The sequence below is a fragment of the Musa acuminata genome, chromosome BXJ3-8, assembly GCF_036884655.1.
Source record: "Musa acuminata AAA Group cultivar baxijiao chromosome BXJ3-8, Cavendish_Baxijiao_AAA, whole genome shotgun sequence".
In the NCBI taxonomy this organism is placed as follows: domain Eukaryota; kingdom Viridiplantae; phylum Streptophyta; class Magnoliopsida; order Zingiberales; family Musaceae; genus Musa; species Musa acuminata.
The window spans coordinates 35,507,836-35,527,488 of NC_088356.1; the positions used below are offsets into that span (position 1 = coordinate 35,507,836).

The window sequence follows — 19,653 nt, forward strand, 5'->3', positions numbered from 1 at the left end:
TATTCTCTTGCTATACGTTAACGATATATTTATTGTTGGCAATAATGCTGGAAGAATCGAAAAGCGTAAAAGAGAGTTAAGCAAGTCTTTTGGCCGCTCGGGACGCAAAAAGGAGTGCAACACGAGGACTTCCCAAGGCGTCACCCATCCTAGAACCATATCTGATCATTGCTTGTTTACGAAGAAATTTTTAGATGATGATTTCATTATTCTCCTGCTATACGTTAACGATATATTTATGGTTGGCCATAATGCTGGAAGAATCGAAAAGCATAAAAGAGAGTTAAGCAAGTCTTTTGGCCGCTCGGGGCGCAAAAAGGAGTGCAACACGAGGACTTCCCAGGGGGTCACACATCCTAGTACTACTCTCGCCCAAGCACGCTTAGCTTTGGAGTTCTGATGGGATCCGGTGCTTTAGTGCTGGTATGATCGCACTCGTTTTGTTTGTGTCCTCCCTCCCCTTTGTGCACGTCGCTGACGGCGTATCGACGACGGGAGCCCATTGCGCGCCCCGAAACCTCTCGAACGATCTCGGAATCGCCATCGTCGGATCTCTCCGATGCCCACGATGCCGACCGCGTGCCGGACAACCCAAGCGCGCGCCGAAACCATCCGGACTTTCTCGAACGAACTCAGAATCGCTGTTGCGGCCCCATTCCGGAAAGCTCTCTCTGAGCCCCACGACACCGACTGCGTTGCAGTCACGGCAAATTCCGAGGCCCAAAACCATCGCCTCGGAGGTCGACGGGAGAGGTTTTGGCCGCTCGGGGCGCAAAAAGGAGTGCAACACGAGGACTTCCCAGGGGGTCACCCATCCTAGAACCATATCTGATCATTGCATGTTTACGAAGAAATTTTTCGATGATGATTTCACTATTCTCCTGCTATACGTTAACGATATATTTATTGTTGGCCATAATGCTGGAAGAATTGAAAAGCATAAAAGAGAGTGAAGCAAGTCTTTTGGCAGCACGGGGCGCAAAAGGGAGTGCAACACGAGGACTTCAAAGGGGGTCACCCATCATCGTACTACTCTCGCCCAAGCATGCTTAACTTCGGAGTTCTGATGGGATTCGGTGCTTTAGTGCTAGTATGATCACACTAGTTTTGTTTGCGTCCTTCCTCCCCTTTGTGCACATCGCGGACGGCGTATCGATGACCGGAGCACATTGCGCGCCCCGAAACCTCTCGAACGATCTCGGAATCGCCATCGTCGGATCTCTCCGATGCCCACGAGGCCGACCGCGTGCCGGACACGGCAAGCGTGCGCCGAAACCATCCGGACTTTCTCGAACGAACTCGGAATCGCTATTGCGGCCCCATTCCGGAAAGCTCTCACCGAGCACCACAAGACAGACAGCGTAGCGGTCACGGCAAATTCCGAGGCCAAAAACCATCGCCTCGGAGGTCGACGGGAGAGGTTTTGGCCGCTCGGGGCACAAAAAGGATTGCAACACGAGGACTTCCGAGGGGGTCACCCATCCTAGAACCATATCTGATCATTGCATGTTTACAAAGAAATTTTTCGATGATGATTTCATTATTCTCCTGCTATACGTTAACGATAAATTTATTGTTGGCCATAATGCTGGAAGAATCGAAAAGCATAAAAGAGAGTTAAGCAAGTCTTTTGGCCGCTCGGGGCGCAAAAATGAGTGCAACACGAGGACTTCCCAGGGGGTCACCCATCCTAGAACCATATCTGATCATTGCTTGTTTACGAAGAAATTTTTAGATGATGATTTCATTATTCTCCTGCTATATGTTAACGATATATTTATGGTTGGCCATAATGCTGGAAGAATCGAAAAGCATAAAAGAGAGTTAAGCAAGTCTTTTGGCCGCTCGGGGCGCAAAAAGGAGTGCAACACGAGGACTTCCCAGGGGGTCACACATCCTAGTACTACTCTCGCCCAAGCACGCTTAACTTCGGAGTTCTGATGGGATCCGGTGCTTTAGTGCTGGTATGATCGCACTCGTTTTGTTTGCGTCCTCTGTCCCCTTTGTGCACGTCGCGGACGGCGTATCGACGACCGGAGACCATTGCACGCCCCGAAACCTCTCGAACGATCTCGGAATCGCCATCGTCGGATCTCTCCAATGCCCACGAGGCCGACCGCGTGCCGGACACCCCTAGCGCGAGCGGAAATCATCCGGACTTTCTCGAACGAAGTCGGAATTGCTATTGCGGCCCCATTCCGGAAAGCTCTCTCCGAGCCCCACAAGACCGACTGCGTAGCGGTCACGACAAATTCCGAGGCCCAAAACCATCGCCTCAGAGTTTGACGGGAGAGGTTTTGGCCGCTCGGGGCGCAAAAAGGAGTGCAACACGAGGACTTCCCAGGGGGTCACCCATCCTAGAACCATATCTGATCATTGCATGTTTACGGAGAAATTTTTCGATGATGATTTCATTATTCTCCTGCTATACGTTAACGATATATTTATTGTTGGCCATAATGCTTGAAGAATCAAAAAGCGTAAAAGAGAGTTAAGCAAGTCTTTTGGCCGCTCGGGGCGCAAAAATGAGTGCAACACGAGAACTTCCCAGGGGGTCACCCATCCTAGAACCATATCTGATCATTGCTTGTTTACGAAGAAATTTTGAGATGATGATTTCATTATTCTCCTGCTATATGTTAACGATATATTTATTGTTGGCCATAATGCTGGAAGAATCGAAAAGCATAAAAGAGAGTTAAGCAAGTCTTTTGGCCGCTCGGGGCGCAAAAAGGAGTGCAACACGAGGACTTCCCAGGGGTCACATATCCTAGTACTACTCTCGCCCAAGCACGCTTAACTTCGGAGTTCTGATGGGATCCGGTGCTTTAGTGCTGGTATGATCGCACTCGTTTTGTTTGCGTCCTCCGTCCCCTTTGTGCACGTCGCGGACGGCGTATCGACGACCGGAGCCCATTGCGCGCCCCGAAACCTCTCGAACGATCTCGGAATCACCATCGTCGGATCTCTCCAATGCCCACGAGGCCGACCGCGTGCCGGACACCCCAAGCGTGAGCCGAAACCATCCGGACTTTCTCGAACGAACTCGGAATTGCTATTGCGGCCCCATTCCGGAAAGCTCTCTTTGAGCCCCTCGAGACCGACTGCGTAGCGGTCACGGCAAATTCCGAGGCCCAAAACCATCGCCTCGGAGGTCGACGGGAGAGGTTTTGGCCGCTCGGGGCGCAAAAAGGAGGGCAACACGAGGACTTCCCAGGGGGTCACCCATCCTAGAACCATATCTGATCATTGCATGTTTACGAAGAAATTTTTCGATAATTATTTCATTATTCTCCTGCTATACGTTAACGATATATTTATTGTTGGCAATAATGCTGGAAGAATCGAAAAGCGTAAAAGAGAGTTAAGCAAGTCTTTTGGCCGCTCGGGGCGTAAAAAGGAGTGCAACACGAGGACTTCCCAGGGCGTCACCCATCCTAGAACCATATCTGATCATTGCTTGTTTACAAAGAAATTTTTAGATGATGATTTCATTATTCTCCTGCTATATGTTAACGATATATTTATGGTTGGCCATAATGCTGGAAGAATCGAAAAGCATAAAAGAGAGTTAAGCAAGTCTTTTGGCCGCTCGGGGCGCAAAAAGGAGTGCAACACGAGTACTTCCCAGGGGGTCACACATCCTAGTACTACTCTCGCCCAAGCACGCTTAGCTTTGGAGTTCTGATGGGATCCTGTGCTTTAGTGCTGGTATGATCACACTCGTTTTGTTTGCGTCCTCCCTCCCCTTTGTGCACGTCGCGGACGGCGTATCGACGATCGGAGCCCATTGCGCGCCCCGAAACCTCTTGAACGATCTCGGAATCGCCATCGTCGGATCTCTCCGATGCCCACGAGGCCGATCGCGTGCCGGACACCCCAAGCGCGCGCCGAAACCATCCGGACTTTCTCGAACGAACTCGGAATCGCTATTGCGGCCCCATTCCGGAAAGCTCTCTCTGAGCCCCACGAGACCGACTGCGTAGCGGTCACGGCAAATTCCGAGGCCCAAAACCATCGCCTCGGAGGTCGACGGGAGAGGTTTTGGCCGCTCGGGGCGCAAAAAGGAGTGCAACACGAGGACTTCCCAGGGGGTCACCCATCCTAGAACCATATCTGATCATTGCATGTTTACGAAGAAATTTTTCGATGATGATTTCATTATTCTCCTCCTATACGTTAACGATATATTTATTATTGGCCATAATGCTGGAAGAATCGAAAAGCGTAAAAGAGAGTTAAACAAGTCTTTTGGCAGCTCGGGGCGCAAAAGGGAGTGTAACACGAGGACTTCCCAAGGGGTCACCAATCCTCGTACTACTCTCACCCAAGCATGCTTAACTTCGGAGTTCTTATGGGATCCGGTGCTTTAGTGCTAGTATGATCACACTCGGTTTGTTTGCGTCCTCCCTCCCCTTTGTGCACGTCGCGGACGGCGTATTGATGACCGGAGCCCATTGCGTTCCCCGAAACCTCTCGAACGATCTTGGAATCGCCATCGTCGGATCTCTCCGATGCCCACGAGGCCGACCGCGTGCTGGACACGGCAAGCGCGCGCCGAAACCATCCGGACTTTCTCGAACGAACTCGCAATCGCTATTGCGGCCCCATTCCGGAAAGCTCTCTCCGAGCCCCACGAGATTGACTGCATAGCGGTCACGGCGAATTCCGAGGCCCAAAACCATCGCCTCGGAGGTCGACGGGAGAGGTTTTGGCCTCTCGGGGTGCAAAAAGGAGTGCAACACGAGCACCTCCCAAGGGGTCACCCATCCTAGAACCATATCTGATCATTGCATATTTACGAAAAAAAATTTCGATGATGATTTCATTATTCTCCTGTTATACGTTAACGATATATTTATTGTTGGCCATAATGCTGGAAGAATCGAAAAGCGTAAAAGAGAGTTAAGAAAGTCTTTTGGCCGCTCGGGGCGCAAAAAGGAGTGCAACACGAGGACTTCCCATGGGGTCACCCATTCTAGTACTACTCTCACCCAAGCACGCTTAACTTCGGAGTTCTTATGGGATCCGGTGCTTTAGTGCTGATTTGATCGCACTCGTTTTGTTTGCGTCGTCCCTCCCCTTTGTGCACGTCGCGGACGGCGTATCGACGACCGGAGCCCATTGCGCGCCCCGAAACCTCTCGAACGATCTCGGAATCGCCATCGTCGGATCTCTCCGATGCCCACGAGGCTGACCGCGTGCCGGACACGGCAAGCGCGCGCCGAAACCATCCGGACTTTCTCGAACGAACTTGCAATCGCTATTGCGGCCCCATTCCGGAAAGCTCTCTCCGAGCCCCACGAGATTGACTGCGTAGCGGTCACGGCAAATTCCGAGGCCCAAAACCATCGCCTCAGAGGTCGACGGGAGAGGTTTTGGCCTCTCGGTGCGCAAAAAGGAGTGCAACACGAGGACATCCCAGGGGGTCACCCATCCTAGAACCATATCTGATCATTGCATGTTTACGAAGAAATTTTTCGATGATGATTTCATTATTCTCCTGCTATACGTTAACGATATATTTATTGTTGGCCATAATGCTGGAAGAATCGAAAAGCGTAAATGAGAGTTAAGCAAGTCTTTTGGCCGATCGGGGCGCAAAAAGGAGTGCAACCCGAGGACTTCCCAGGGGGTCACCCATTCTAGTACTACTCTCACCCAAGCACGCTTAACTTCGGAGTTCTAATGGGATCCGGTGCTTTAGTGCTGGTATGATCGCATTCATTTTGTTTGCATCCTCCCTCCCCTTTGTGCACGTCGCGGACGGCGTATCGACGACCAGAGCCCATTGCGCGCTCCGAAACCTCTCGAACGATCTCGGAATCGCCATCGTCGGATCTCTCCGATGCCCACGAGGCCGACCGCGTGCCGGACACGGCAAGCGCGCGCCGAAACCATCTGGACTTTCTCGAACGAACTCGGAATCGCTATTGCGGCCCCATTCCGGAAAGCTCTATCCGATCCCCACGTGACTGACGGCGTAGCGGTCACGGCAAATTCCGAGGCCCAAACCATCGCCTCGGAGGTCGACGGGAGAGGTTTTGGCCTCTCGGGGCGTAAAAAGGAGTGCAACACGAGGACCTCCCAGGGGGTCACCCATCCTAGAACAATATCTGATCATTGCATGTTTACGAAGAAATTTTTCGATGATGATTTCATTATTCTCCTGCTATATGTTAACAATATATTTATTGTTGGCCATAATGCTGGAAGAATCGAAAAGCGTAAATGAGAGTTAAGCAAGTCTTTTGGCCGCTCGGGGCGCAAAAAGGAGTGCAACACGAGCACTTCCCAGGGGGTCACCCATTCTAGTACTACTCTCGCCCAAGCATGCTTAACTTCGGAGTTCTTATGGGATCCGGTGCTTTAGTGCTGATTTGATCGCACTGGTTTTGTTTGCGTCCTCCCTCCCCTTTGTGCACGTCACGGACGGCGTATCGACGACCGGAGCCCATTGCGCGCCCCGAAACCTCTCGAACGATCTCGGAATCGCCATCGTCGGATCTCTCCAATGCCCACGAGGCTGACCGCGTGCCGGACACGGCAAGCGCGCGCCGAAACCATCCGGACTTTCTCGAACGAACTCGCAATCGCTATTGCGGCCCCATTCCGGAAAGCTCTCTACGAGCCCCACGAGATTGACTGCGTAGCGGTCACGGCGAATTCCGAGGCCCAAAACCATCGCCTCGGAGGTCGACGGGAGAGGTTTTAGCCTCTCGGGGCGCAAAAAGGAGTGCAACACGAGGACCTCCCAGGGGGTCACCCATCCTAGAACCATATCTGATCATTGCATGTTTACGAAGAAATTTTTCGATGATGATTTCATTATTCTCCTGCTATATGTTAACGATATATTTATTGTTGGCCATAATGCTGGAAGAATCGAAAAGCGTAAATGAGAGTTAAGCAAGTCTTTTGGCCGCTCGGGGCGCAAAAAGGAGTGCAACACGAGGACTTCCCAGGGGGTCTACCATTCTAGTACTACTCTCGCCCAAGCACGCTTAACTTCGGAGTTCTGATGGGATCCGGTGCTTTAGTGCTGGTTTGATCGCACTCGTTTTGTTTGTGTCCTCCCTCCCCTTTGTGCACGTCGCGGATGGCGTATCGACGACCGGAGCCCATTGCGCGCCCCGAAACCTCTCGAACGATCTCGGAATCGCCATAGTCGGATCTCTCCGATGCCCACGAGGCCATCCGTGTGCCGGACACGACAAGCGCGCGCCAAAACCATCCGAACTTTCTCGAACGAACTCGTAATCGCTATTGCGGCCCCATTCCGGAAAGCTCTCTCCGAGCCCCACGAGACTGACGGCGTAGCGGTCACGGCAAATTCCGAGGCCCAAAACCATCGCCTCGGAGGTCGACGGGAGAGGTTTTGGCCGCTCGGGGCGTAAAAAGGAGTGCAACACTAGGACTTCCCAGGGGTTCACCCATCCTAGAACCATATCTGATCATTGCATGTTTACGAAAAAATTTTTCGATGATGATTTCATTATTCTCCTGCTATACGTTAACGATATATTTCTTGTTGGCCATAATGCTGGAAGAATCGAAAAGCGTAAAAGAGAGTTAAGCAAGTCTTTTGGCCGCTCGGGGCGCAAAAAGAAGTGCAACACGAGGACTTCCCAGGGGGTCACCCATTCTAGTACTACTCTCACCCAAGCACGCTTAACTTCGGAGTTCTGATGGGATCCGGTGCTTTAGTGCTGGTATGATCGCACTCGTTTTGTTTGCGTCCTCCCTCCCCTTTGTGCACGTCGCGGACGGCGTGTCGACGACCGGAGCCCATTGCGCGCTCCGAAAGCTCTCGAACGATCTCGGAATCGCCATCGTCGGATCTCTCCGATGCCCACGAGGCCGACCGCGTGCCGGACACGGCAAGCGCGCGCCGAAACCATCCAGACTTTCTCGAACGAACTCGCAATCGCTATTGCGGCCCCATTCCAGAAAGCTCTCTCCGAGCCCCACGAGACTGACTGCGTAGCGATCGCGGCAAATTCCGAGGCCCAAAACCATCGCCTCGGAGGTTGACGGGAGAGGTTTTGGATGCTCGGGACGCAAAAAGGAGTGCAACACGAGGACTTCCCAAGGGGTCACCCATCCTAGAACCATATCTGATCATTGCATGTTTACGAAGAAATTTTTCGATGATGATTTCATTATTCTCCTGCTATACGTTAACGATATATTTATTGTTGGCCATAATGCTGGAAGAATCGAAAAGCGTAAAAGAGAGTTAAGCAAGTCTTTTGGCCGCTCGGGGCGCAAAAAGGAGTGCAACACGAGGCCTTCCCAGGGGGTCACCCATCCTAGTACTACTACCGCCCAAGCACGCTTCACTTCGGAGTTCTGATGGGATCCGGTGCTTTAGGGCTGGTATGATCGCACTCGTTTTGTTTGCGTCCTCCCTCCCCTTTGTGCACGTCGCTGACGGCGTATCGACGACCGGAGCCCATTGCGCGTCCCGAAACCTCTCGAACGATCTCGGAATCGCCATAGTCGGATCTCTCCGATGCCCACGAGGCCGACCGCGTGCCGGACACGGCAAGCGCGCGCCGAAACCATCCGGACTTTCTCGAACGAACTCGGAATCGCTATTGCGGCCCCATTCCGGAAAGCTCTCACCGAGCCCCACGAGACCGACTGCGTAGCGGTCACGGCAAATTCCGAGGCCCAAAACCATCGCCTCGGAGGTCGACGGGAGAGGTTTTGGCCGCTCGGGGCGCAAAATAGAGTGCAACACGAGGACTTCCCAGGGGGTCACCCATCCTAGAACCATTTCTGATCATTGCATGTTTACGAAGAAATTTTTTGATGATGATTTCATTATTCTCCTGCTATATGTTAACGATATATTTATTGTTGGCCATAATGCTGGAAGAATCGAAAAGCGTAAAAGAGAGTTAAGGAAGTCTTTTGGCCGCTCGGGGCGCAAAAAGGAGTGCAACACGAGGACTTCCCAGGGGGTCACCCATTCTAGTACTACTCTCGCCCAAGCACGCTTAACTTCGGAGTTCTGATGGGATCCGGTGCTTTAGTGCTGGTATGATCGCACTCGTTTTGTTTGCGTCCTCCCTCCCCTTTTTGCACGTCGCGGACGGCGTATCGACGACCGGAGCCCATTGCGCGCCCCGAAACCTCTCGAACGATCTCGGAATCGCCATCGTCGGATCTCTCTGATGCCCACGAGGCCGACCGCGTACCGGACACGGCATGCGCGCGCCGAAACCATCCGGACTTTCTCGAACGAACTCAGAATCGCTATTGTGGCCCCATTCCGGAAAGCTCTCTCCGAGCCCCACGAGACCGACTGCGTAGCGGTCACGGCAAATTTCGAGGCCCAAAACCATCGCCTCGGAGGTCGACGGGAGAGGTTTTGGCCGCTCGGGGCGCAAAAAGGAGTGCAACACGAGGACTTCCCAGGGGGTCACCCATCCTAGAACCATATCTGATCATTGCTTGTTTACGAAGAAATTTTTAAATGATGATTTCATTATTCTCCTCCTATATGTTAACGATATATTTATGGTTGGCCATAATGCTGGAAGAATCGAAATGCGTAAAAGAGAGTTAAGCAAGTCTTTTGGCCGCTCGTGGCGCAAAAAGGAGTGCAACACGAGGACTTCCCAAGGGGTCACACATCCTAGTACTACTCCCGCCCAAGCACGCTTCACTTCGGAGTTCTGATGGGATCCGGTGCTTTAGTGCTGGTTTGACCGCACTCGTTTTGTTTGCGTCCTCCCTCCCCTTTGTGCATGTCGCGGACGTCGTATGGACGACCGGGGCCCATTGCGCGCCCCGAAACCTCTCGAACGATCTCGGAATCGCCATCGTCGGATCTCTTCGATGCCCACGAGGCCGACCACGTGCCGGACACGGCAAGCGCGCGCCGAACCCATCCGGACTTTCTCGAATGAACTCGGAATCGCTATTGCGGCCCCATTCCGGAAAGCACTCTCCGAGCCCCACGAGGCCGACTGCGTAGCGGTCACGGCAAATTCCGAGGCCCAAAACCATCACCTCTGAGGTCGACGGGAGAGGTTTTGGCCGCTCGGGGCGCAAAAAGGAGTGCAACACGAGGACTTCCCAGGGGGTTACCCATCCTAGAACCATATCTGATCATTGCATGTTTACGAAGAAATTTTTCGATGATGATTTCATAATTCTCCTGCTATATATTTATTGTTGGCCATAATGCTGGAAGAATCAAAAAGCATAAAAGAGAGTTAAGCAAGTCGTTTGGCCGCTCGGGGCGCAAAAAGGAGTGCAACACGAGGACTTCCCAGGGGGTCACCCATTCTACTACTACTCTCGCCCAAGCACGCTTAACTTCGGAGTTCTGATGGGATCCGTTGCTTTAGTGCTGATTTGATCGAACTCATTTTGTTTGCGTCCTCCCTCCCCATTGTGCACGTCGCGGATGGCGTATCGACGACCGGAGCCCATTGCGCGCCCCGAAACCTCTCAAACGATCTCGGAATCGCCATCGTCGGATCTCTCCGACGCCCACGAGGTCGACCGCGTGCCGGACACGGCAAGCGCGCGCCGAAACCATCCGGACTTTCTCGAACGAACTCGGAATTGCTATTGCGGCCCCATTCCGGAAAGCTCTCTCCAAGCCCCACGAGACTGACTACGTAGCGGTCAAAGCAAATTCCGAGACCCAAAACCATCGCCTCGGAGGTCGACGGGAGAGGTTTTGGCCACTCGGGGCGCAAAAAGGAGTGCAACAAGAGGACTTCCCAGGGGGTCACCCATCCTAGAACCATATCTGATCATTGCATGTTTACGAAGAAATTTTTAGATGATGATTTCATTATTCTCCTCCTATACGTTAACAATATATTTATGGTTGGCAATAATGCTGGAAGAATCGAAAAGCGTAAAAGAGAGTTAAGCAAGTCTTTTGGCCGCTCGGGGCGCAAAAAGGAGTGCAACACGAGGACTTCCCAGGGGGTCACACATCCTAGTACTAATCCCGCCCAAGCACGCTTCACTTCGGAGTTCTGATGGGATCCGGTGCTTTAGTGCTGGCATGATCGCACTTGTTTTGTTTGCGTCCTCCCTCCCCTTTGTGCACGTCGCGGAAGGCGTATCGACGACCGGAGCCCATTGCGCGCCCCGAAACCTCACGAACGATCTCGGAATCGCCATCGTCGGATCTCTCCGATGCCCACGAGGACGACCGCGTGCCGGACACGGCAAGCGCGCGCCGAACCCATCCGGACTTTCTCGAATGAACTTGGAATCGCTATTGCGGCCCCATTCCGGAAAGCTCTCTCCGAGCCCCACGAGACCGACTGCGTAGCGGTCACGGCAAATTCCGAGGCCCAAAACCATCGCCTCGGAGGTCGACGGGAGAGGTTTTGGCCGCTCGGGGCGCAAAAAGGAGTGCAACACGAGGACTTCCCAAGGGGTCACCCATCCTAGAACCATATCTGATCATTGCATGTTTACGAAGAAATTTTTCGATGATGATTTCATTATTCTCCTGCTATACGTTAACGATATATTTATTGTTGGCCATAATGCTGGAAGAATCGAAAAGCGTAAAAGAGAGTTAAGCAAGTCTTTTGGCCGCTCGGGGTGCAAAAAGGAGTGCAACACGAGGACTTCCCAGGGGGTGACCCATTCTAGTACTACTCTCGCCCAAGCACGCTTAACTTCGGAGTTCTGATGGGTTCCGGTGCTTTAGTGCTGGTATGATCGCACTCGTTTTGTTTGCGTCCTCCCTCCCCTTTGTGCACGTCGCGGATGGCGTATCGACGACCGGAGCCCATTGCGCGCCCCGAAACCTCTCGAACGATCTCGGAATCGCCATCGTCGGATCTCTCTGATGCCCACGAGGCCGACCGCGTACCGGACACGGCATGCGCGCGCCGAAACCATCCGGACTTTCTCGAACGAACTCAGAATCGCTATTGTGGCCCCATTCCGGAAAGCACTCTCCGAGCCCCACGAGACCGACTGCGTAGCGGTCACGGCAAATTTCGAGGCCCAAAACCATCGCCTCGGAGGTCGACGGGAGAGGTTTTGGCCGCTCGGGGCGCAAAAAGGAGTGCAACACGAGGACTTTCCAGGGGGTCACCCATCCTAGAACCATATATGATCATTGCATGTTTACGAAGAAATTTTTCGATGATGATTTCATTATTCTCCTGCTATACGTTAACGATATATTTATTGTTGGCCATAATGCTGGAAGAATCGAAAAGCGTAAAATAGAGTTAAGCAAGTCTTTTGGCCGCTCGGGGCGCAAAAAGGAGTGCAACACGAGGACTTCCCAGGGGGTCACCCATTCTAGTATTACTCTCACCCAAGCACGCTTAACTTCGGAGTTCTGATGGGATCCGGTGCTTTAGTGCTGATTTGATCGCACTCATTTTGTTTGCGTCCTCCCTCCCCTTTGTGCACGTCGCGGACGGCGTATCGACGACCGGAGCCCATTGCGCGCCCCGAAACCTCTCGAACGATCTCGGAATCGCCATCGTCGGATCTCTCCGATGCCCACGAGGCCGACCGCGTGCCGGACACGGCAAGCGCGCGCCGAAACCATCCGGACTTTCTCGAACGAACTCGGAATCGCTATTGCGGCCCCAGTACGGAAAGCTCTCTCCGAGCCCCACGAGACCGACTGCGTAGCGGGGACGGCAAATTCTGAGGCCCAAAACCATCGCCTCGGAGGTCGACGGGAGAGGTTTTAGCCGCTCGGGGCGCAAAAAGGAGTGCAACACGAGGACTTCCCAGGGGGTCACCCATCCTAGAACCATATCTGATCATTGCATGTTTACGAAGAAATTTTTAGATGATGATTTCATTATTCTCCTGCTATACGTTAACGATATATTTATTGTTGGCCATAATGCTGGAAGAATCGAAAAGCGTAAAAGAGAGTTAAGCAAGTCTTTTGGCCGCTCGGGTGGAAAAAGGAGTGCAACACGAGGACTTCCCTGGGGGTCACCCATCCTAGTACTACTCTCGCCCAAGCACGCTTAACTTTGGAGTTCTGATGGGATCCGATGCTTTAGTGTTGGTATGATCACACTCGTTTTGTTTTCGTCCTACCTCCCCTTTGTGCACTTCGCGGACGGCGTATCGACGACCGGAGCCCATTGCGCACCCCGAAACCTCTAGAACGATCTCGGAATCGCCATCGTCGGATCTCTCCGATGCCCACGAGGCCGACCGCGTGCCGGCACGGCAAGCAGGCGCCGAAACCATTCGGACATTCTCGAACGAACTCGGAATCGCTATTGCGGCCCCATTCCGGAAAGCTCTCTCCGAGCCCCACGAGACCGACTGCGTAGCAGTCACGGCAAATTCCGAGGCCCAAAACCATCACCTCGGAGGTCGACGGGAGAGGTTTTGGCCGCTCGGGGCGCAAAAAGGAGTGCAACACGAGGACTTCCCAGGGGGTCACCCATCCTAGAACCATATCTGATCATTGCTTGTTTACGAAGAAATTTTTAGATGACGATTTCATTATTCTCCTCCTATACGTTAACGATATATTTATGGTTGGCCATAATGCTGGAAGAATCGAAAAGCGTAAAAGAGAGTTAAGCAAGTCTTTTGGCCGCTCGGGGCGCAAAAAGGAGTGCAACACGAGGACTTCCCAGGGGGTCACACATCCTAGTACTACTCCCGCCCAAGCACGCTTCACTTCGGAGTTTTGATGGGATCCGGTGCTTTAGTGCCGGTATGATCGCACTCGTTTTGTTTGCGTCCTCCCTCCCCTTTGTGCACGTCGCGGACGGCGTATCGACGACCAGAGCACATTGCGCGCCCCGAAACCATCCGGACACGGCAAGCGCGCGCCGAAACCATCCGGACTTTCTCGAACGAACTCGGAATCGCTATTGCGGCCCCATTACGGAAAGCTCTCTCCGAGCCCCACGAGACCGACTGCGTAGCGGGGACGGCAAATTCTGAGGCCCAAAACCATCGCCTCGGAGGTCGACGGGAGAGGTTTTGGCCGCTCGGGGCGCAAAAAGGAGTGCAACACGAGGACTTCCCAAGCGGTCACCCATCCTTGAACCATATCTGATCATTGCATGTTTACGAAGAAATTTTTCGATGATGATTTCATTATTCTCCTGCTATACGTTCACCATATATTTATTGTTGGCCATAATGCTGGAAGAATCGAAAAGCGTAAAAGAGAGTTAAGCAAGTCTTTTGGCCGCTCGGGGCACAAAAAGGAGTGCAACACGATGACTTCCCAGGGTGTCACCCATCCAAGTACTACTCTCGCCTAAGCACGCTTAACTTCAGAGTTCTGATGGGATCCGGTGCTTTAGTGCTAGTATGATCGCACTCGTTTTGTTTGCGTCCTCCCTCCCCTTTGTGCACGTCGCGGACGGCGTATCGACGACCGGAGCCCATTGAGCGCTCCGAAACCTCTCGAACGATCTCGGAATCGCCATCGTCGGATCTCTCCGATGCCCACGAGGCCGACCGCGTGCCGGACACGGCAAGCGCGCGCCGAAACCATCCGGACTTTCTCGAACGAACTCAGAATCGCTATTGCGGCCCCATTCCGGAAAGCTCTGTCCGAGCCCCACGAGACTGACTGTGCAGCGACCACGGCGAATTCCGAGGCCCAAAACCATCGCCTCGGAGGTCGACGGGAGAGGTTTTGGTCGCTCGGGGCGCAAAAAGGAGTGCAACACGAGGACTTCCCAAGGGGTCACCCATCCTAGAACCATATCTGATCATTACATGTTTACGAAGAAATTTTTTGATGATGATTTCATTATTCTCCTGCTATATGTTAACGATATATTTATTGTTGGCCATAATGCTGGAAGAATCGAAAAGCGTAAAAGAGAGTTAAGTAAGTCTTTTGGCCGCTCGGGGCGCAAAAAGGAGTGCAACACGAGGACTTCCCAGGGGATCACCCATCCAAGTACTACTCTCGCCTAAGCACGCGTAACTTCAGAGTTTTGATGGGATACGGTGCTTTAGTGCTAGTATGATCGCACTCGTTTTGTTTGCGTCCTCCCTCCCCTTTGTGCAGGTCGCGGACGGCGTATCGACGACCGGAGCCCATTGCTCGCCCCAAAACCTCTCGAACGATCTCGGAATCGCCATCGTCGGATCTCTCCGATGCCCACGAGGCCGACCGCGTGCCGGACACGGCAAGCGCGCGCCGAAACCATCCGGACTTTCTCGAACGAATTCGGAATCGCTATTGCGGCCCCATTCCGGAAAGCTCTGTCCGAGCCCCACGAGACTGACTGCGGACCGGCCACGGCGAATTCCGAGGCCCAAAACCATCGCTTCGGAGGTCGACGGGAGAGGTTTTGGCCGCTCTGGGCGCAAAAAGGAGTGCAACACGAGGACTTCCCAGGGGGTCACCCATCCTAGAACCATATCTGATCATTGCATGTTTACGAAGAAATTTTTCGATGATGATTTCATTATTCTCCTGCTATATGTTAACGATATATTTATTGTTGGCCATAATGCTGGAAGAATCGAAAAGCGTAAAAGAGAGTTAAGCAAGTCTTTTGGCCGCTCGGTGCGCAAAAAGGAGTGCAACACGAGGACTTCCCAGGGGGTCACCCATCATAGTACTACTCTCGCCCAAGAACGCTTAACTTCGAAGTTCTGATGGGATCCGGTGCTTTAGTGCTGGTATGATCGCACTCGTTTTGTTTGCGTCCTCCCTCCCCTTTGTGCAGGTCGCGGACGGCGTATCGACGACCGGAACCCATTGCGCACCCCGAAACCTCTCGAACGATCTCGGAATCGCCATCGTCGGATCTCTCCGATGCCCACGAGGCCGACCGCGTGCCGGACACGGCAAGCGCGCGACGAAACCATCCGGACTTTCTCGAACGAACTCGGAATCGCTATTGCGGTTCCATTCCGAAAAGCTCTCTCCGAGCCCCACGAGACTGACTGCGGAGCGGTCACGGCAAATTCCGAGGCCCAAAACCATCGCCTCGGAGGTCGACGGGAGAGGTTTTGGCCGCTCGGGGCGCAAAAAGGAGTGCAACACGAGGACTTCCCAGGGGGTCACCCATCCTAGAAACATATCTGATCATTGCATGTTTACGAAGAAATTTTTCGATGATTATTTCATTATTCTCCTGCTATACGTTAACGATATATTTATTGTTGGCCATAATGCTGGAAGAATCAAAAAACGTAAAAGAGAGTTAAGCAAGTCTTTTTGCCGCTCGGGGCGCAAAAAGGAGTGCAACATGAAGACTTCCCAGGGGGTCACCCATTCTAGTACTACTCTCACCCAAGCACGCTTAACTTCGGAATTCTGATGGGATCCGTTGCTTTAGTGCTGGTATGATCGCACTCGTTTTGTTTGCGTCCTCCCTCCCCTTTGTGTAGGTCGCGGACAGCGTATCGACGACCGGAGCCCATTGCGTGCCCCGAATCCTCTCGAACGATCTCGGAATCACCATAGTCGGATCTCTCCGATGCCCACGAGGCCGACCGCGTGTCAGACATGGCAAGCGCGCGCTGAAACCATCCGGACTTTCTCGAAGGAACTCGGAATCGCTATTGCGGCCCCATTCCGGAAAGCTCTGTCCGAGCCCCACGAGACTGACTGCGGAGCGGCCATGGCGAATTCCGAGGCCCAAAACCATCGCCTCGGAGGTCGACGGGAGAGGTTTTGGCCGCTCGGGGCGCAAAAAGGAGTGCAACACGGGGACTTCCCAGGGGGTCACCCATCCTAGAACCATATCTGATCATTGCATGTTTACGAAGAAATTTTTCGATGATGATTTCATTATTCTCCTGCTATACGTTAACGATATATTTATTGTTGGCCATAATGCTGGAAGAATCGAAAAGCGTAAAAGAGAGTTAAGCAAGTCTTTTGGCAGCTCGTGGCGCAAAAAGGAGTGCAACACGAGGACTTCCCAGGGGGTCACACGTCCTAGTACTACTCTTGCCCAAGCACGCTTAACTTCGGAGTTCTGATGGGATCCAGTGCTTTAGTGCTAGTATGATCGCACTCGTTTTGTTTGCGTCCTCCCTCCCCTTTGTGCAGGTCGCGGTCGGCGTATCGACGACCGGAGCCCATTGCGCGCCCCGAAACCTCTCGAACGATCTCGGAATCGCCATCGTCGGATCTCTCCGATGCCCACGAGGCCGACCGCGTGCTGGACACGGCAAGCGCTCGCCGAAACCATCCGGAATTTCTCGAACGAACTCAGAATCGCTATTGCGGCCCCATTCCAGAAAGCTCTGTCAGAGCCCCACGAGACTGACTGCGGAGCGGCCACGGCGAATTCCGAGGCCCAAAACCATCGCCTCGGAGGTCGAGGGAGAGGTTTTGGCCGCTCGGGGCGTAAAAAGGAGTGCAACACGAGGACTTCCCAGGGGGTCACCCATCCTAGAACCATATCTGATCATTGCATGTTTACGAAGAAATTTTTCGATGATGATTTCATTATTCTCCTGCTATACGTTAACGATATATTTATTGTTGGCCATAATGCTGGAAGAATCGAAAAGCATAAAAGAGAGTTAAGCAAGTCTTTTGGCCGCTCGTGGCGCAAAAAAGAGTGCAACACGAGGACTTCCCAGCGGGTCACCCATCCAAGTACTACTCTCGCCCAATCGCGCTTAACTTCGAAGTTCTGATGGGATTCGGTGCTTTAGTGCTGGTATGATCGCACTCGTTTTGTTTGCGTCCTCCCTCCCCTTTGTGCAGGTCGCGGACGGCGTATCGACGACCGGAGCCCATTGTGCACCCCGAAACCTCTCGAACGATCTCGGAATCGCCATCGTCGGATCTCTCCGATGCCCACGAGGCCGACCGCGTGCCGGACACGGCAAGCGCGCGACGTAACCATCTTGACTTTCTCGAACGAACTCGGAATCGCTATTGCGGCCCCATTCCGGAAAGCTCTCTCCGAGCCCCACGAGACTGACTGCGGAGCGGTCACGGCAAATTCCGAGGCCCAAAACCATCGCCTCGGAGGTCGACGGGAGAGGTTTTGGCCGCTCGGGGCGCAAAAAGGAGTGCAACACGAGGACTTCCCAGGGGGTCACCCATCCTAGAACCATATCTGATCATTATTCTCCTGCTATACGTTAACGATATATTTGTTGTTGGCCATAATGCTGGAAGAATCGAAAAGCGTAAAAGCGAGTTAAGCAAGTCTTTTGGCCGCTCGGGGCGCAAAATGGAGTGCAACACGAGGACTTCCCAGGGGGTCACATATCCTAGTACAACTCTCGCCCAAGCACGCTTAACTTCGGAGTTTTGATGGGATCCGGTGCTTTAGTGCTGGTATGATCGCACTCATTTTGTTTGCGTCCTCCCTCCCCTTTGTGCACGTCGTGGACGACGTATCGACGACCGGAGCCCATTGCGCACCCCGAAACCTCTCGAACGATCTCGGAATCGCCATCGTCGGATCTCTCCGATGCCCACGAGGCCGACCGCGTGCCGGACACGGCAAGCGCACACCGAAACCATCCGGACTTTCTCGAACGATCTCAGAATCGCTATTGCGGCCCCATTCCGAAAAACTGTGTCCGAGCCCCACGAGACTGACTGCGGAGCGGCCACGGCGAATTCCGAGGCCCAAAACCATCGCCTCGGAGGTCGACGGGATAGGTTTTGGTCGCTCGGGGCGCAAAGAGGAGTGCAACACGAGGACTTTCCAGGGGGTCACCCATCCTAGAACAATATCTGATCATTGCATGTTTACGAAGAAATTTTTCGATGATGATTTCATTATTCTCCTGCTATACGTTAACGATATATTTATTGTTGGCCATAATGCTGGAAGAATCGAAAAGCGTAAAAGAGAGTTAAGCAAGTCTTTTGGCCGCTCGGGGCGCAAAAAGGAGTGCAACACGAGGACTTCCCAAGGGGTCACCCATCCTAGAACCATATCTGATCATTGCATGTTTACGAAGAAATTTTTCGCTGATGATTTCATTATTCTCCTGCTATACGTTAACGATATATTTATTATTGGCCATAATGCTGGAAGAATTGAAAAGCGTAAAAGAGAGTTAAGCAAGTCTTTTGGCTGCTCGGGGCGCAAAAAGGAGTGCAACACGAGGACTTCCCAGGGGGTCACCCATCCTAGTACTACTGTCGCCCAAGCGCGCTTAACTTCGGAGTTCTGATGGGATCCGATGCTTTAGTGCTGGTATGATCACACTCATTTTGTTTGCATCCTCCCTCCCTTTTGTGCAGGTCGCGGACGGCGTATCGACGACCGGAGCCCATTGCGCGCCCCGAAACCTCTCGAACGATCTCGGAATTGCCATCGTCGGATCTCTCCGATGCCCACGAGGCCGACCGCGTGCTGGACACGGCAAGCGTGCGCCGAAACCATCCGGACTTTCTCGAACGAACTCGGAATCGCTATTGCGGCCCCATTCCGGAAAGCTCTGTCCGAGCCCCACGAGACTGACTGCGGAGCGGCCACGGCAAATTCCGAGGCCCAAAACCATCGCCTCGGAGGTCGACGGGAGAGGTTTTGGCCGCTCGGGGCGCAAAAAGGAGTGCAACACGAGGACTTCCCAGGGGGTCACCCATCCTAGTACTACTCTCACCCAAGCACGCTTAAATTCGGAGTTCTGATGGGATCCGGTGCTTTAGTGCTGGTATGATCGCACTCGTTTTGTTTGCGTCCTCCCTCCCCTTTGTGCAGG

The 19,653-nt window shown here is 53.0% G+C and overlaps 29 non-coding genes across 29 annotated transcripts; all 29 read right to left on the minus strand.

The window, feature by feature from the left end:
* Window positions 1-318: 318 nt before the first annotated feature.
* Window positions 319-437, minus strand: LOC135647399 (5S ribosomal RNA). Its single transcript, XR_010500138.1, has one exon. It is a non-coding gene; the product is annotated as a 5S ribosomal RNA (ribosomal RNA).
* Window positions 438-985: 548 nt separating this feature from the next.
* On the minus strand, window positions 986-1,104 carry LOC135647712 (5S ribosomal RNA). The gene has a single exon (XR_010500443.1). It is a non-coding gene; the product is annotated as a 5S ribosomal RNA (ribosomal RNA).
* Window positions 1,105-1,859: 755 nt separating this feature from the next.
* Window positions 1,860-1,978, minus strand: LOC135647078 (5S ribosomal RNA). The gene has a single exon (XR_010499822.1). It is a non-coding gene; the product is annotated as a 5S ribosomal RNA (ribosomal RNA).
* A 755-nt stretch (window positions 1,979-2,733) lies between these two features.
* On the minus strand, window positions 2,734-2,851 carry LOC135647503 (5S ribosomal RNA). Its single transcript, XR_010500240.1, has one exon. It is a non-coding gene; the product is annotated as a 5S ribosomal RNA (ribosomal RNA).
* Window positions 2,852-3,606: 755 nt separating this feature from the next.
* Window positions 3,607-3,725, minus strand: LOC135647583 (5S ribosomal RNA). The gene has a single exon (XR_010500319.1). It is a non-coding gene; the product is annotated as a 5S ribosomal RNA (ribosomal RNA).
* A 548-nt stretch (window positions 3,726-4,273) lies between these two features.
* Window positions 4,274-4,392, minus strand: LOC135647742 (5S ribosomal RNA). Its single transcript, XR_010500470.1, has one exon. It is a non-coding gene; the product is annotated as a 5S ribosomal RNA (ribosomal RNA).
* A 548-nt stretch (window positions 4,393-4,940) lies between these two features.
* On the minus strand, window positions 4,941-5,059 carry LOC135647557 (5S ribosomal RNA). The gene has a single exon (XR_010500294.1). It is a non-coding gene; the product is annotated as a 5S ribosomal RNA (ribosomal RNA).
* Window positions 5,060-5,607: 548 nt separating this feature from the next.
* On the minus strand, window positions 5,608-5,726 carry LOC135647500 (5S ribosomal RNA). Its single transcript, XR_010500237.1, has one exon. It is a non-coding gene; the product is annotated as a 5S ribosomal RNA (ribosomal RNA).
* A 547-nt stretch (window positions 5,727-6,273) lies between these two features.
* On the minus strand, window positions 6,274-6,392 carry LOC135647678 (5S ribosomal RNA). Its single transcript, XR_010500411.1, has one exon. It is a non-coding gene; the product is annotated as a 5S ribosomal RNA (ribosomal RNA).
* A 548-nt stretch (window positions 6,393-6,940) lies between these two features.
* LOC135647285 (5S ribosomal RNA) lies at window positions 6,941-7,059 on the minus strand. Its single transcript, XR_010500026.1, has one exon. It is a non-coding gene; the product is annotated as a 5S ribosomal RNA (ribosomal RNA).
* A 548-nt stretch (window positions 7,060-7,607) lies between these two features.
* On the minus strand, window positions 7,608-7,726 carry LOC135647187 (5S ribosomal RNA). The gene has a single exon (XR_010499928.1). It is a non-coding gene; the product is annotated as a 5S ribosomal RNA (ribosomal RNA).
* A 548-nt stretch (window positions 7,727-8,274) lies between these two features.
* On the minus strand, window positions 8,275-8,393 carry LOC135647563 (5S ribosomal RNA). The gene has a single exon (XR_010500299.1). It is a non-coding gene; the product is annotated as a 5S ribosomal RNA (ribosomal RNA).
* Window positions 8,394-8,941: 548 nt separating this feature from the next.
* Window positions 8,942-9,060, minus strand: LOC135648116 (5S ribosomal RNA). The gene has a single exon (XR_010500806.1). It is a non-coding gene; the product is annotated as a 5S ribosomal RNA (ribosomal RNA).
* Window positions 9,061-9,608: 548 nt separating this feature from the next.
* Window positions 9,609-9,727, minus strand: LOC135647558 (5S ribosomal RNA). The gene has a single exon (XR_010500295.1). It is a non-coding gene; the product is annotated as a 5S ribosomal RNA (ribosomal RNA).
* A 537-nt stretch (window positions 9,728-10,264) lies between these two features.
* On the minus strand, window positions 10,265-10,383 carry LOC135647699 (5S ribosomal RNA). Its single transcript, XR_010500431.1, has one exon. It is a non-coding gene; the product is annotated as a 5S ribosomal RNA (ribosomal RNA).
* A 548-nt stretch (window positions 10,384-10,931) lies between these two features.
* LOC135647584 (5S ribosomal RNA) lies at window positions 10,932-11,050 on the minus strand. Its single transcript, XR_010500320.1, has one exon. It is a non-coding gene; the product is annotated as a 5S ribosomal RNA (ribosomal RNA).
* Window positions 11,051-11,598: 548 nt separating this feature from the next.
* LOC135647216 (5S ribosomal RNA) lies at window positions 11,599-11,717 on the minus strand. Its single transcript, XR_010499957.1, has one exon. It is a non-coding gene; the product is annotated as a 5S ribosomal RNA (ribosomal RNA).
* Window positions 11,718-12,265: 548 nt separating this feature from the next.
* Window positions 12,266-12,384, minus strand: LOC135647589 (5S ribosomal RNA). The gene has a single exon (XR_010500324.1). It is a non-coding gene; the product is annotated as a 5S ribosomal RNA (ribosomal RNA).
* Window positions 12,385-12,931: 547 nt separating this feature from the next.
* Window positions 12,932-13,050, minus strand: LOC135647599 (5S ribosomal RNA). The gene has a single exon (XR_010500334.1). It is a non-coding gene; the product is annotated as a 5S ribosomal RNA (ribosomal RNA).
* Window positions 13,051-13,597: 547 nt separating this feature from the next.
* LOC135647571 (5S ribosomal RNA) lies at window positions 13,598-13,716 on the minus strand. Its single transcript, XR_010500307.1, has one exon. It is a non-coding gene; the product is annotated as a 5S ribosomal RNA (ribosomal RNA).
* A 487-nt stretch (window positions 13,717-14,203) lies between these two features.
* LOC135647642 (5S ribosomal RNA) lies at window positions 14,204-14,322 on the minus strand. The gene has a single exon (XR_010500376.1). It is a non-coding gene; the product is annotated as a 5S ribosomal RNA (ribosomal RNA).
* Window positions 14,323-14,870: 548 nt separating this feature from the next.
* LOC135647745 (5S ribosomal RNA) lies at window positions 14,871-14,989 on the minus strand. The gene has a single exon (XR_010500473.1). It is a non-coding gene; the product is annotated as a 5S ribosomal RNA (ribosomal RNA).
* Window positions 14,990-15,537: 548 nt separating this feature from the next.
* Window positions 15,538-15,656, minus strand: LOC135647299 (5S ribosomal RNA). The gene has a single exon (XR_010500040.1). It is a non-coding gene; the product is annotated as a 5S ribosomal RNA (ribosomal RNA).
* A 548-nt stretch (window positions 15,657-16,204) lies between these two features.
* LOC135647573 (5S ribosomal RNA) lies at window positions 16,205-16,323 on the minus strand. The gene has a single exon (XR_010500309.1). It is a non-coding gene; the product is annotated as a 5S ribosomal RNA (ribosomal RNA).
* A 548-nt stretch (window positions 16,324-16,871) lies between these two features.
* Window positions 16,872-16,990, minus strand: LOC135647648 (5S ribosomal RNA). Its single transcript, XR_010500382.1, has one exon. It is a non-coding gene; the product is annotated as a 5S ribosomal RNA (ribosomal RNA).
* Window positions 16,991-17,537: 547 nt separating this feature from the next.
* Window positions 17,538-17,656, minus strand: LOC135647611 (5S ribosomal RNA). Its single transcript, XR_010500344.1, has one exon. It is a non-coding gene; the product is annotated as a 5S ribosomal RNA (ribosomal RNA).
* Window positions 17,657-18,166: 510 nt separating this feature from the next.
* Window positions 18,167-18,285, minus strand: LOC135647649 (5S ribosomal RNA). Its single transcript, XR_010500383.1, has one exon. It is a non-coding gene; the product is annotated as a 5S ribosomal RNA (ribosomal RNA).
* Window positions 18,286-19,040: 755 nt separating this feature from the next.
* Window positions 19,041-19,159, minus strand: LOC135647604 (5S ribosomal RNA). Its single transcript, XR_010500337.1, has one exon. It is a non-coding gene; the product is annotated as a 5S ribosomal RNA (ribosomal RNA).
* Window positions 19,160-19,500: 341 nt separating this feature from the next.
* LOC135647292 (5S ribosomal RNA) lies at window positions 19,501-19,619 on the minus strand. Its single transcript, XR_010500033.1, has one exon. It is a non-coding gene; the product is annotated as a 5S ribosomal RNA (ribosomal RNA).
* Between the last annotated feature and the right edge of the window lie 34 nt (window positions 19,620-19,653).